Raw genomic sequence first — 12,088 nt, forward strand, 5'->3', positions numbered from 1 at the left:
ATTGTATGATTTGAGGAAGAGACCCTTGCCCCGTTCTTAGAAGGTGAATCTATACTGGATTTATTGGTTGAACTCTTCTGGGTTCATAATATTCTTTATGGGTAAGCACATCTACTGATTTATTAATTGATCAACTGCAATTTTGTGCCCTTTGTACTTTAAATATTTTCAAAGTAAAACTTTAAACTTAAGTCCTTTGTCTGTTGTTTTTAAAGACCTAAATGTATATTTGAGACAATGCGCTCTTGGAGTTTCTATTACAAGAGAGAGGGGTCAATCAGAAAGCACCAAAGTCCATCTAGTGACTGTGCCGCTCACGGTCTGATAGATCAGTGCGCCCTGGGAAAAGGGATTTGTGTGGGTTTGCACGCTGAGAGTAACTTGGTTGCTGTTGAGTTTTGGGAAATGTAGGTGGAATCAAGATTTTTATAGTAAAAATTGCTTTATTGTAGCTGTCTCCTGCCTGAAATTGTCTGTTTCACTGTTAGTCCATGGAAAAAAAGAATTTGCTGTTTTTTACACTATCCCCCTCTTTCTTGTTTCTAAATGTTTTTTGCTTGTATACGATACTTGTATATAACTTCATAAAAAATCGTTTGTTCTCAATGTGTGGCTTTTGTGTCTCTGTCGATTTTAATTAACAGTCAGGGATTATAAAGGCAGCTGTAGGACCCATTCGAAAATGATGTCTATTCTGCTATGAAGAGAAAATACTAGTTTTAGGACATTTTGCTACTTTTTTTAACGGCTGGACATTAAAATAGTGGTCATGCCGCTAATAAAAACAACAACCAGGTGTCATTCCTCTGATGCACAGAAAATATAAATTACTTTAAGCAGTTACGAATTTCCCTAAATAATAAAGACATTTGTAAAAATGTACCAAAGCATCGTGTTTCCTTTCATTCAACTGAATAAGCATTTAAACGCCTTGTGCATGGTCTGAGACGACGTCTAACTCGAGTAATATGACAAGAACAGGCACCGTTCTAAGATGGAAGCGACGTTTATCTGCTAGCGACGTAAAGTCCTTTTCTTATCTTTAGCCCAACTAGTACAAATACAATCTATCTTGGGAATGTTAAAAGCAACACTGTTCGCGTCTACTCTATTATTTTTTTCAATTAAACTGAAGAGGAATTTCAATTTTAAAAAAAGAGTACTCATGTATAGTAGTATCGAGTTAAATGAGAATAATCATTCAAGCAGTATAACTGCTTTAATAAGAGGCTAATTTTTTATTGATCTACATCTGCGTTTTTCAATATTGTGATCGTCTAGGTTCATTGCATTACGCCTGCTTTCCGTTTAATGAAAGAAAATAAATACTTTTAAAGATGGCCGCCACGCAGCACTCTAGAGGTTCTCCTTCTACTGGTTATGGCTGCCCTAAGACAGAGGCTAGCAGTAGTGACGCCCCTAGCGGGCACGTCTCTGACCTAGAGTTGCTGCGGCAGAATGGTGAGCGACTGGCTGCCTGTGCATGTGGAGTGTGTGCCCTGCATATGCCGGGAGTGCTGTCACTGGGAAGGAGCAAGCGACACCCTAGCCAGCGAAAAAGAGGACACAGAATACCAGAACAGGCGGAACCAGTTCACGGGTACTGTGGAGCGGTCCCAGCGCACCGGGTAAGCTGCATGGGCACTAGAAGAACAGCCTCTCGGGGCCATTGGAGGTGACAATGGAGGGGCGGCAATGCTGCTAATGTAGGACACGCCAGCGGCACTCGAGGGCACACTTCGCGATTAAACCTTGGGTACACGGGTCATGGCTTGTGAACTTTTAGGCTGGTGAAGATGCACAGAGGCATTTGAGTGACTAGCACTTTGTGCGTGGGGCTGTTTCGGAGGGATCACAAGAGACTTGGAAATAGAACGTTATCTGGGATGAATGTGAAGCCAGGGACATATGACTTCTCTGGTGGAGGTTCTGAGGGGCATGTAGAGAGAGGAGTGTCTGGTCTCAGTGTGTGCGGTGCAGAGGAGTGCCACTTGAGAAGGGATCGGCGGGGCTAATGGAGAAGGCTTTTGGAGTACAAGTCGAATGGGTATTTAGTGTAAGTTTAGAACGCTTATCTGGGACGTGACCAGTATCTGTTGAGGGACGAAACGATGTTCGGTATGTGTCATCGGGTATCTGGAGTGCGGATGGCTTTCAATTTGGTGACTAGTAGCGGCATCCGCGCTACTAATGCGTAGCAGGTGATGCATTTTGTGCGGAGGTAGGATCTGCAGTCGAAGTGCATAAAAAAAAAACTCTGGGAACTGCGCTGCTTCTAGCAATTGGGGCGGGGTCAGTGAGCGTGGGAGCGGAGTCAAAGATGTGGCTAAAAAGCCAAAATATTCTGTAGGTTTTTTTCCCCACCTTCAGGAAACTACATTCAAAATAACGCGCAGTGTAAATGGAAAAATAAGTACAAGATGAGTTAATCCATGGGAAATACATTATAGTACAATAAGAAACCTCTATTAGTTAATGCGCTATAAAGGTCATTTTTGTGTGTGTAATCAGAGAGTTTCATGATTAAATATTGTTTGGTGCAGTTGAGAATGGTGGTTTATGTGTTTTCATTGCTACGAGTTTCTAGCGTGACTGAACACACTGTAAATATACAAGTCATTTTAATCTTGCATTACACATAGTATAAGATTAAAAGTACCACAAAACGCTCAAAAAGATGTGATAACCTGGTGCTTCCAAAATATAGATTTGAGTAATTCCCAGATTGTAAATAGTGTATTTTTTAATCTATAACTGCCCCTTAAAAGTGCACATTTCACAACCCTGCTTGTAACTCTTGCAGTACCATTAAACAAAAATAAATCTGTTTTAATGGGAAGCTTCAAGTGATTCCATCAATTAAAGCCAAAACTGGCTTCAAAACGCCATTTGCAGATTAACCCGTTGCACACATTTAAGTTTCTTTCAGGCAGTAGACACCCTGACAAGAAGGCTTTTTTCTTGTTTAACGCTCTGCCTCCTTCGATTTCACAGCGCAGGAGACTCTGCCTGACACTTCAGCTGAAGTATTTAAAGTATGAGAATTAACCGTCCCTGGAGTGTTGTCTTTTCAGGAAAAATAGGAGAAATGTTTTTCTTGAATTAAAACAAAAAGTATGATCTTACCCAGACCCTCCGATCACGCCCACTTCAATCATCCGTTGTGAGGAACATTATCAATACAGCTGGGAGTGCTGACTGTTCGCAATGTGTGTGGGATCATTTGGGCTCCAGCCAATAAGTAGCATTTGGGGCAGTGTTTTAAATAGGCCGGTACTGTCCGGTACTGAGTACCGGCACTTTTTTTATTTTGAGAGGAAGAGTACCGGCACATCTCAAGAAAAACGTAATACTTTTAATTGGAGAGTACCGGCACTTCTCAGAAAAAAACAGGTACTCTGCCATTTCAAACACTGATTTTGGGGTACGAGTTAAGCAGCATTTGTGGCTGCCAACGTGGAGCATTCAGACTGTAAGAGGCCGTTGTGTGCCAGAGGAGGGACATTTGTGGCATGGCAGATTGGTATTAGTAAGTGAAAATGGAAGGAATACAAGTAGAATTTTCTTTTTTGGGGTGAAGGTGTAGATGGCCATTTGTGGGATACACTTGACTTGTTGACGTTTAGGACCCACACTCATTTCCAAGTACTGCACACAGAATGAGGCTGAGAAGAGACAGATAGGAACCGGAAAGTTAAAATCGGGGGCATTTTGGTACTCCTTTGTGCAACACAAGCCCACCCTCCCTCTTTAGGCATGTATTTTTGACAGATTAGAGAATACTTAACCTATTGTGCATGTTTCTGAGATGTTGATCACCCCTAAATCAGTGTAGGTTTGAAATACTAAAAAGATCATGTACCTGATGGTACGTTACTAAACAGATCAACCAGACAGCCAGAAAGAGCACACATCAAATGACAATCCATTGACTGAAATATTAGATGGCAGTCAAGCAAACATTACAGTATATCACATAGTATATAACTCAGTGATATAGTAATCAAAATATCAGATAAAGCAGTGTAGACCCTACAAACATATGGGTGAAAGCGACACATCTTGCACAGCGTGACAGATATCAGTTATTCTGCATTACATCTATTTTGCTCGAGCAATACAGGCCAGATAACAGCCCAGCATCTCATCTCGGAATACATAATGGGCTTTTTCCTGACGTATTAATGTTTGAGGGCTGGGCTCCCATGTAATAGGCCACCAACCGACCCTCCCACTTCTAAGGGGGTGCACCGGCAAGCAAACCCGCATCAAGGGCCTCATCTTCAGCCTGCAGGAGATAAGAGTTAAGGGGTCCCCAGATATCCGTTGACCAGGAACTGACAGGCTGTAAAACTATGAATACTTTGACTGCTTATTACAGAAAACCAGGTCTTTGAGCCAGTCTTCTTTTTTGATTTTCACTTTCCTCCCAACAAAGGGCCACTCTTTGCTTAGCTAATAACAAAGCCACAGCACCAAACCACCTTGTCAGGAACAGGGCGAGCGTAACATATCCGAGCAGTGCCACCAGGGGCTTGAAATCTATCTGGCAATTAATCTGTCATACACAGTCAAAACCTGACTCCACTAGTCCAGCACCACTCTGAACAAACTGGCCAAACGTGGGAAGTTGGCACGTTCCGTTAAACAATGAGGATAAGTATAAGATCTACCTGGGTCCATCTTAGCTTGCTTTTATCGGGGGCAGTACGCACAACACTAATATTTAATGCAGTAACTTGTACCTGTATTTAGGAGAGACCCACCCGATTTGCATACAGCAATGGTCCCATATTGTACCAGTGAGTTTGATTCCCAAGTCACTCTCAAACACCCCCTCTGTGATGTGTTGGACCAAAAGTTCTCTTTTAAGACGTCAGATAGAGCCTGGACACCGATCTAGTGGCTTCCTATGATTTGTGGTAGGCGTGTGAGTTCCTATGGTCCAAAGGGATCTGAGGTATCCATTTTCTAGCCGTATGTCTCAATCTATGATATGAGAAGACAGCCAGAGCAGATAATGCCACCCTCAAATGCACCTGCTCTAGAGTAATAAATTCCCCATCAATGTATATATGCCCCAACTTAGCCAAGGTGTCCGGAATCCTACACTCTAGTTAGTGGTAGTGTGGGGTTACAGGCCAAAAGCACGGTAGGGAATTGTAGTAGCCAGTCTCTAGCCTCTTGGCCAAACTCCTCCAAGCCCAGCATGTCAGAACCATAGTGCAAATCTGCCTACTAGGTGTAGGCAGGCCTGCGAGCAACAGATAAGTCAAAGGGATGCTGTCAGTGTGGTTCCTCTATAGGACGAGGTAAGGAATTTGGTGATCGGGGTGCTACCAGAAATGGAGCGAATGAGCCTGGACTGAAAGTTATTAGCTCTCTGGATATGGCACCTCAAAACCACCTCTCCTCTATGGCAGCATTAATGTATTCAAGCTGATTGTAGGACATTTATCATCCCATATTAATCTTAGGAAGTGGGATCTAAGATTCAGAAAAAAAGCCTGTTTAACGGGATAGGGATATTTAGGAAAAGGTGAAGGAATCTAGGAAGAACAATTCTTTTTTATAAGTGCAATCCAGGCTGCATGGACAAGGAAAGACGAATCAAATACTTACCCTGCTGTGCCAGTCTCACCCCAGCCAGGTCATAATTTAGTCTGAGCAGCTACCTTGCCTCCTGGAGTAAAATCACCCCAGCGTACCTCAGTGTCCTCAAACCCAGCATATCTGATATTCTAAGTTGGTTATATAAGTGCAAGAAGTGAGTGGGAACAGCTCACTCTTGTCCCAGTTGACGACATCCTCCAAAACCTCCCAAACTGTATGACCTTTTGGATCAGAGGCTCCACATTCTTGCTGAGATCCCTGGCAAGCAGGAGGGTATCATTAGCATTCGTAGAGAGAAGTTGTTCAGTCTGAAAGAACAACCCTCTGTGCTCATGATATTCCTATAAGTGTCTGGCAAGAGGTTCCATGGCTGGAATAAACAGCAGAGAAGACAGGAAGCGTCTCTGCAGAATCCTCATTATGTCAAGATTGTGAGGTCAATCCATTGGTCTGAATCCTGATAACTGTTTTTGTGAATAGAAGCATTATCAATCTGAGGAACGAATTTGCTATACCTTATCTGGCCAGAGTGGCATTAAAGGATTCCCATTCTAAAGAGCAAGATGCTTTTTGTGTGTCCAGTAGAGCCACAGTGGCCTTCACCCGCGGGTCTATGTAATGTATAACTAAGAAAAGATGACGAAAGTTAATAGCCATGGATCTTTGAAGAACGAGGGACAAACCCCAATTGTGCTATCAAAATGATCTTCTCCATTAACAGGGACAGTCTGGTAGCTAATGCCGTAGCAACAATCTTTTTTTTATCAAGGTTTAACAGTGAGAGAGACAACAGAAAGCACAATTGCATAGATTTTTTTCCTGGCTTAAAAAGTAAGATGATAATGGCCTCTTGTGTCGAGGGGAGGGAGACTCCTTTTTCTGCCATCTCATACCACAGAAGTAAGTGAAGAGCTGGTTGGATGCTTGAAAGGCCATAACACTATCTGAGCCCGGGCCCACCTGCTAGTCCCTAAATGGCTGCAGTGACTTCATCTAGAGTAATGGGCTACTTTAACGATAGGGCATATCAATTATCAAGCTACACCAAGGCTAATTCATGCAGATGGCTATGTGCACAGGTAATTCTTGTGTGCAAGATGTGTATAAATGTGTGCAGTAGTTAACTAGTTAAGCCACATTGTCTTCACTGGATGATGCCATAGTGCCCTGTGCATTAGCTAATTGCAGTATATGATTATCCTGGTGGTCGTGTTGAAGCAACCATACCAGTGTTCTGTCAGGCCTGTCACCATACTGCCTGGCATAGCCATACTTGCCCATGTTTGCTACTTCTCTATCTGCCTGCTCCCTTACATCAAGAGAAAAAAAACAGGGTAGGTGCCATTGAGAGGGCCATCTGTTCCAACTGTTACGCCTCAGCTTTCAGCACATTATAATAGGTGTTCCTCACGATGCCAGGATGCTTTTTAATAGTCATGCCCCTCATATATGCCTTAAAGGCGTCCCATAGAGTGGCTGCACCATCCACAATACTCTATGTAAGGAAATGCCTTCTTGGCATGGTTACCCCCACTGACGTTTTGCCTTTTGCTGATGCCAAGTTATGATTGAAAGTGTGCTGGGACCCTGCTAACCAGGCCCCAGCACCAGTGTTCTTTCCCTAAACTGTACCTTTGCTTCCACAATTGGCAGAGCCCTGGCACTCAGAGAAGCCCTTGTAAATGGTACACCCAGTACCAAGGGCCCTGATACCAGGGAAGGTTTCTAAGGGCTGCAGCATGTCTTATGCCACCCTGGGGACCCATCACTAAGCACATGCACACTGCCTCCCAGCTTGTGTGTGCTAGTGGGGAGAAAATGACTGAGTTGACATGGCACTCCACTCAGAGTGCCATGTTAACCTCACACTGCCTGTGACATAGGTGAGTCACCCCTCTAGCAGGCCTTACAGCCCTAAGGCAGGGTGTCCTGTACCATAGGTGAGGGCATATGTGCATGAGCACTATGCCCCTACAGTGCCTAAGCAAAACCTTAGACATTGTAAGTGCAGGGTAGCCATAAGAGTATATGGTCTGGGAGTCTGTCAATCACGAACTCCACAGCACCATAATGGCTACACTGAAAACTGGGAAGTTTGGTATCAAACTTCTCAGCACAATAAATGCACACTGATGCTAGTATGGAATTTATTGTAAAATGCACCCAGAGGGCATCTTAGAGATGCCCCCTGAATACCAATCCGACTTCTCGTGTGGGGCTGACCAGTTTCTGCCAGCCTGCCACAACCAGAAGAGTTGCTGGCCAGCTGTGGAGAGTGCCTTTGTCTCTCGGTGGCAAGGAACAAAGCCTGTACTGGGTGGAGGTGCTTCTCACCTTCCCCTGCAGGAACTGTAACACCTGGTGGTGAGCCTCAAAGGTTCACCCCTTTTGTTACAGCGCCACAGGGCATCCCAGCTAGTGGAGATGCCCGCCCCTCCGGCCACTGCCCCCACTTTTGGCGGCAAGGCTGGAGGAGATAATTAGAAAAACAAGGAGGCGTCACCCACCAGTCAGGACAGCCCCTAAGGTGCCCTGAGCTGAGGTGACCCCTGCCTTTAGAAATTCCCCCAATAGTTAGGGATGTGCCCCGCTCCCCTCAAGGAGGAGGCACAAAGAGGTTGTAGCCACCCTCACCTAAACACACCCCTAAATTTAGTATTTAGGGACACTCAAGAACCCAGGAAATCAGATTCCTGCAACCTGAACTCAAGAAGGAGGACTGCTGACCTTCAGGCCTGCAGAGACGATGGAAGACAACTGCTTTGGGCCCAGCCCTACTGGCCTGTTTCCTGACTCAAAAAACTGCAACAGGGACGCATCCAACTGGGACCAGCGACCTCTGAAGCCTCAGAGGACTGCCCTGAACCCCAGGACCAGGAAACTCCTTTGAGAAGCAGCTCTGCTCAACAAACAGCAACATTCTTGCAACTTTTCTACAATCTTCAAAGACCTCCCTCCTCCCGCCGGAAGCGTGAGACTTCACACTCTGCACCCGATGCCCCTGGCTCGAGATCTAGAGAACAATCCCCACAGGGAGGACTCCCAGGCGACTGCTCGACCACACTACCACAAACTAGAACATTTGAATTATCTAATTTTGCCACTATCTTACCTCTAAGGTGAACCCTTGGACTCTGTGCACACTATCTCTTACTTTGAGATAGTATATACAGAGCCAACTTCTATACTCTCATTAAGGTATAAATATTAATTCTCAGCTTTTTTAAGTTCTTTAGATACTGGCTCTAAAAGGGCCTCCACCTACTCCTCCTTTGCGCGTCTTGGTACAGGGACTAAGGGACATGAAGCAGGAGAACTTGGGGGGAGTGGTCAGACAGCACAGAGGGTGGTATGATATATTCACCACACATTACTAAACATCTTGGAGCAGACGCCAATTGTCTGTCCGGGACAGAGAGCTATGTAGAAAAGAGAATTCTGAATCAGTGTGGTTCCGCTGTCAACACACATCCACCAACCCAAACCTATCTCATTAAGTACAATCTTCAACTGGGATTTATGATTCCCAGTGTCTCTCTAGCCATAAAGGGGCAGATCCCAAACCAAATTGAAGTCTCCTCCCCAGAGCAGCAATTCCACCACCGAATTCCTTAATAGGATGCAAAATCAACAGGAAAAAAAAATCTGGATAATCAAAAATAGGTGCTTATACGTTTAGCAATGGTAGCGTCCTGGTGTAGAGCCTTCCCAACTCAAAAATGTGTGGAAATCCACCAACCCCAAACCCTCTTGGAGTTACAGCCCCCTGGAATACATGTTACGTACTGCCTGGCCAAAGTAGGAGTGATTGCCGGGACAGATGAGTCTCCTGTAATGGAGCAACATCTATTTTATGTCTATCTAGGTATGCCATCACTCTACTGATTTTGTATGGGCAATTCAGTCCTCGGACATTCCAGGAGGCGGTTTTCAGGTGTCTTCTTTACAGTGAGGCCATTAATCCTTATTCTGAGAGTGTCAAATAAGCTGAAGATCTACCTAGTTCTCCCTATGTTCACTGTATCCCATACAACCATAAAAGACAGGTATAATACAAAACACCACCCCCACTCTACACTGGTTTTCCCAGATGCCAGTGCCACGCCCCCTTCCCCATCACCTCCATACGATGCCTATCCATGATCAGAGACATAGTAGTGATGCACACTCAGGGTATGGAATAACAGCAGCCGGCCCCACTTACATACATCTTAAAATTGCTTCAAATAGAGATGAAAAGATATGTACCTTGTTGCCCAACTCAGCACAAAGTCATGCTGGGTAAACCATTACTTATTTGAGATCCTTAGTGCCCAGAGTCCGTTCAAAGGTACACGCTTGTGATAGTCCTCCACTACCGTAATAGATAGTAAGGTCTAAACCCTGAAACTGCAGTGGGCCATGTTACCAAGACATCTGGAGGATCGTATCACAATCTTAAAAACTGGGAATCTGGGCCACTGTAGGTCACAACGGAGCTCCTGTGGGGGTCTTTGGCCTAGGGAGTGGTGAGCCGCACAGTAAAGGCAGTTCCATAAATAACTTATTAACAAGGAGTCAGCATGCTCCTTTGGTTTCCCCATATTTGTCTACTGTGCCACTCCCATTGTTGCGGTGAGAGCGGACTTCATGGTCTTTGTTTTTTGCCTCAGTCACTCTGACCAGCTACTCCTTCTTAAGCACTTTCTCCTCAGTCGTTGAGGAGTGATGATGCTCCCGGTCTGAGAACCACCTTTCAGCAGCATCTACTCTGGTGTTTTGTCCATCAGTCCTCTCAATCAGCATATGTAGGTGTGTGGTGACTGAGTCAGTGTTAATGTCTATCAAAGAAAGACTGGTCTTGAGGTCTAAAAGAATCTAGTTTGTACCAGAGATCCACCCCAGGTCTCCCCGTCTTTTCCCTATATTGTAGATGCCGGCGAGGCCGGGTACTTACTTGCAGCCTGCTTGCTTTGAGTCAGTCTTACCCATACTCTCAGGAAGTCTAGTAGTAGTCAGAATGTCCCACAAAAAAGAAAACATGCTGCCTGTCATCCAATGGTGGTATAAGTAGTAGCAATGAGTTATTAAATTGACAGCCCAGCTGTTTTAATGCCTCAGTAGAGAAGCTTGTTCAAACTTCAGTTACCAACCGGGAATGTGTACGATAGCATCCTGCATCGTTGCCACATCTATGTGAGGGTCTGCACCCCCCCACTCCACGGGTCAACCTCTGCACCTTGTAAAGCCCTGTGGTACACCAGGCTCAGATGGGATGTGTGACTGCAGCGGCACCCCCAGGTTGGAGGGGCAACTAGGGTCTCCCCGCTCGCTTCATCAAGGGCCAGTGTGAGCCACTTTCAGGCTTTCAGTGGGCGAAGTGCAGCCCAGCACTCTGGAGCTACCTGTGTCAATGGGTAGCTACAAGGGCATCCTCGGGCTATGTGGCAGCCCCCATTTGCAGTCGTGCCACTGTGGCACGCTCCCGTACACAGACGTGGGTAGACCTTGAGGTCGCACACCTCAGTGGGTCATACTCAACCAAAAAACACCCTTTTACTGTCTCACTGGACTGATCAAGCCTGCTGTCAGTGATTACAGTCTCAGGAGGTCTGTCCCTGGCACCATGCACAGTCGAATGATGAAGTGAGGCCCGAGCACTGCGTAATCTGGGAGAGCTAGAGGGGAGTCCAAGGGAACCAAAATAGTCCTTGACTTCAGTGCAGGGTCTGACATCTGTAGTGGCCTCCTCAACAATGTGAAACTGAAATACTCCTAAATAGAGAAGACTAGCATTGAAACAGGGAAGAGTGATGGACAACAAAGCCATCAAATCATGAGCAAGGGACTCATCCAAAGCCATCTAGGTATATGTTAGGTATTGGAAACAATGGGTATAGCCAACAGACAGGTAAAACTATCTAAAACCAAGACATAAAAAGGCAGCATTAGAAACCTGAGGGAAAGCTAATAATGAGAAAATTAAAAACGTGATCTTAAAAAGAAGCTAACCTGAATGACTATTTCATGTTTTTAGCTGGAAATGGGCTTAAAGTTGCCTCCCCACATAGACAGTGCGATTTGTGTCTCTCATGGTTCAACATAGGATACCCTTTGCATCCTTGCCCCCTGTACATTAATGCCTGAAACACAGCACTGGACTAGAAGTCAAAAAATGAAAGACAATAATCCCCAAAGACAACCCTTTGTCTGGTGTGCACCTAGAATCTCGAACAGGCACCTGCCACAAACGAGGCTTGTTCCATCCACTGCAGCAATCTTCTAGCACAAAAGATAATACTCTGTCTATTTCATGAACCCAAATCTTGAATCATTTACCATCCCCTCCCCTCCCCGATGTGGAACCCTTTGTTACTCCTCAACGAGGTTTGTGCTTTAAATGACAAACGGTACACACACCTTGTTAGAAATGGGGGTTTTGGTTGGCAGTCAGGTTACCCTCTGTCCAAGCAAGAAGCCTCACTCTAGTCAGGGT

The 12,088-nt window shown here is 45.1% G+C and overlaps 1 protein-coding gene across 1 annotated transcript in view; it reads left to right on the plus strand.

Annotated features, from left to right (window-relative positions):
* The first annotated feature begins 1,424 nt into the window (after window positions 1-1,424).
* GPAM (glycerol-3-phosphate acyltransferase, mitochondrial) overlaps window positions 1,425-12,088 on the plus strand; it is a 242,489-nt gene continuing 231,825 nt past the window's right edge. The window contains exon 1 of the mRNA XM_069239392.1: window positions 1,425-1,628. The gene's annotated coding sequence lies outside the window, so the exon portion shown is untranslated. The remainder of the gene's footprint in view (window positions 1,629-12,088) is intronic.

Source organism: Pleurodeles waltl, chromosome 6 (assembly GCF_031143425.1).
Source record: "Pleurodeles waltl isolate 20211129_DDA chromosome 6, aPleWal1.hap1.20221129, whole genome shotgun sequence".
NCBI classification, from domain to species: domain Eukaryota; kingdom Metazoa; phylum Chordata; class Amphibia; order Caudata; family Salamandridae; genus Pleurodeles; species Pleurodeles waltl.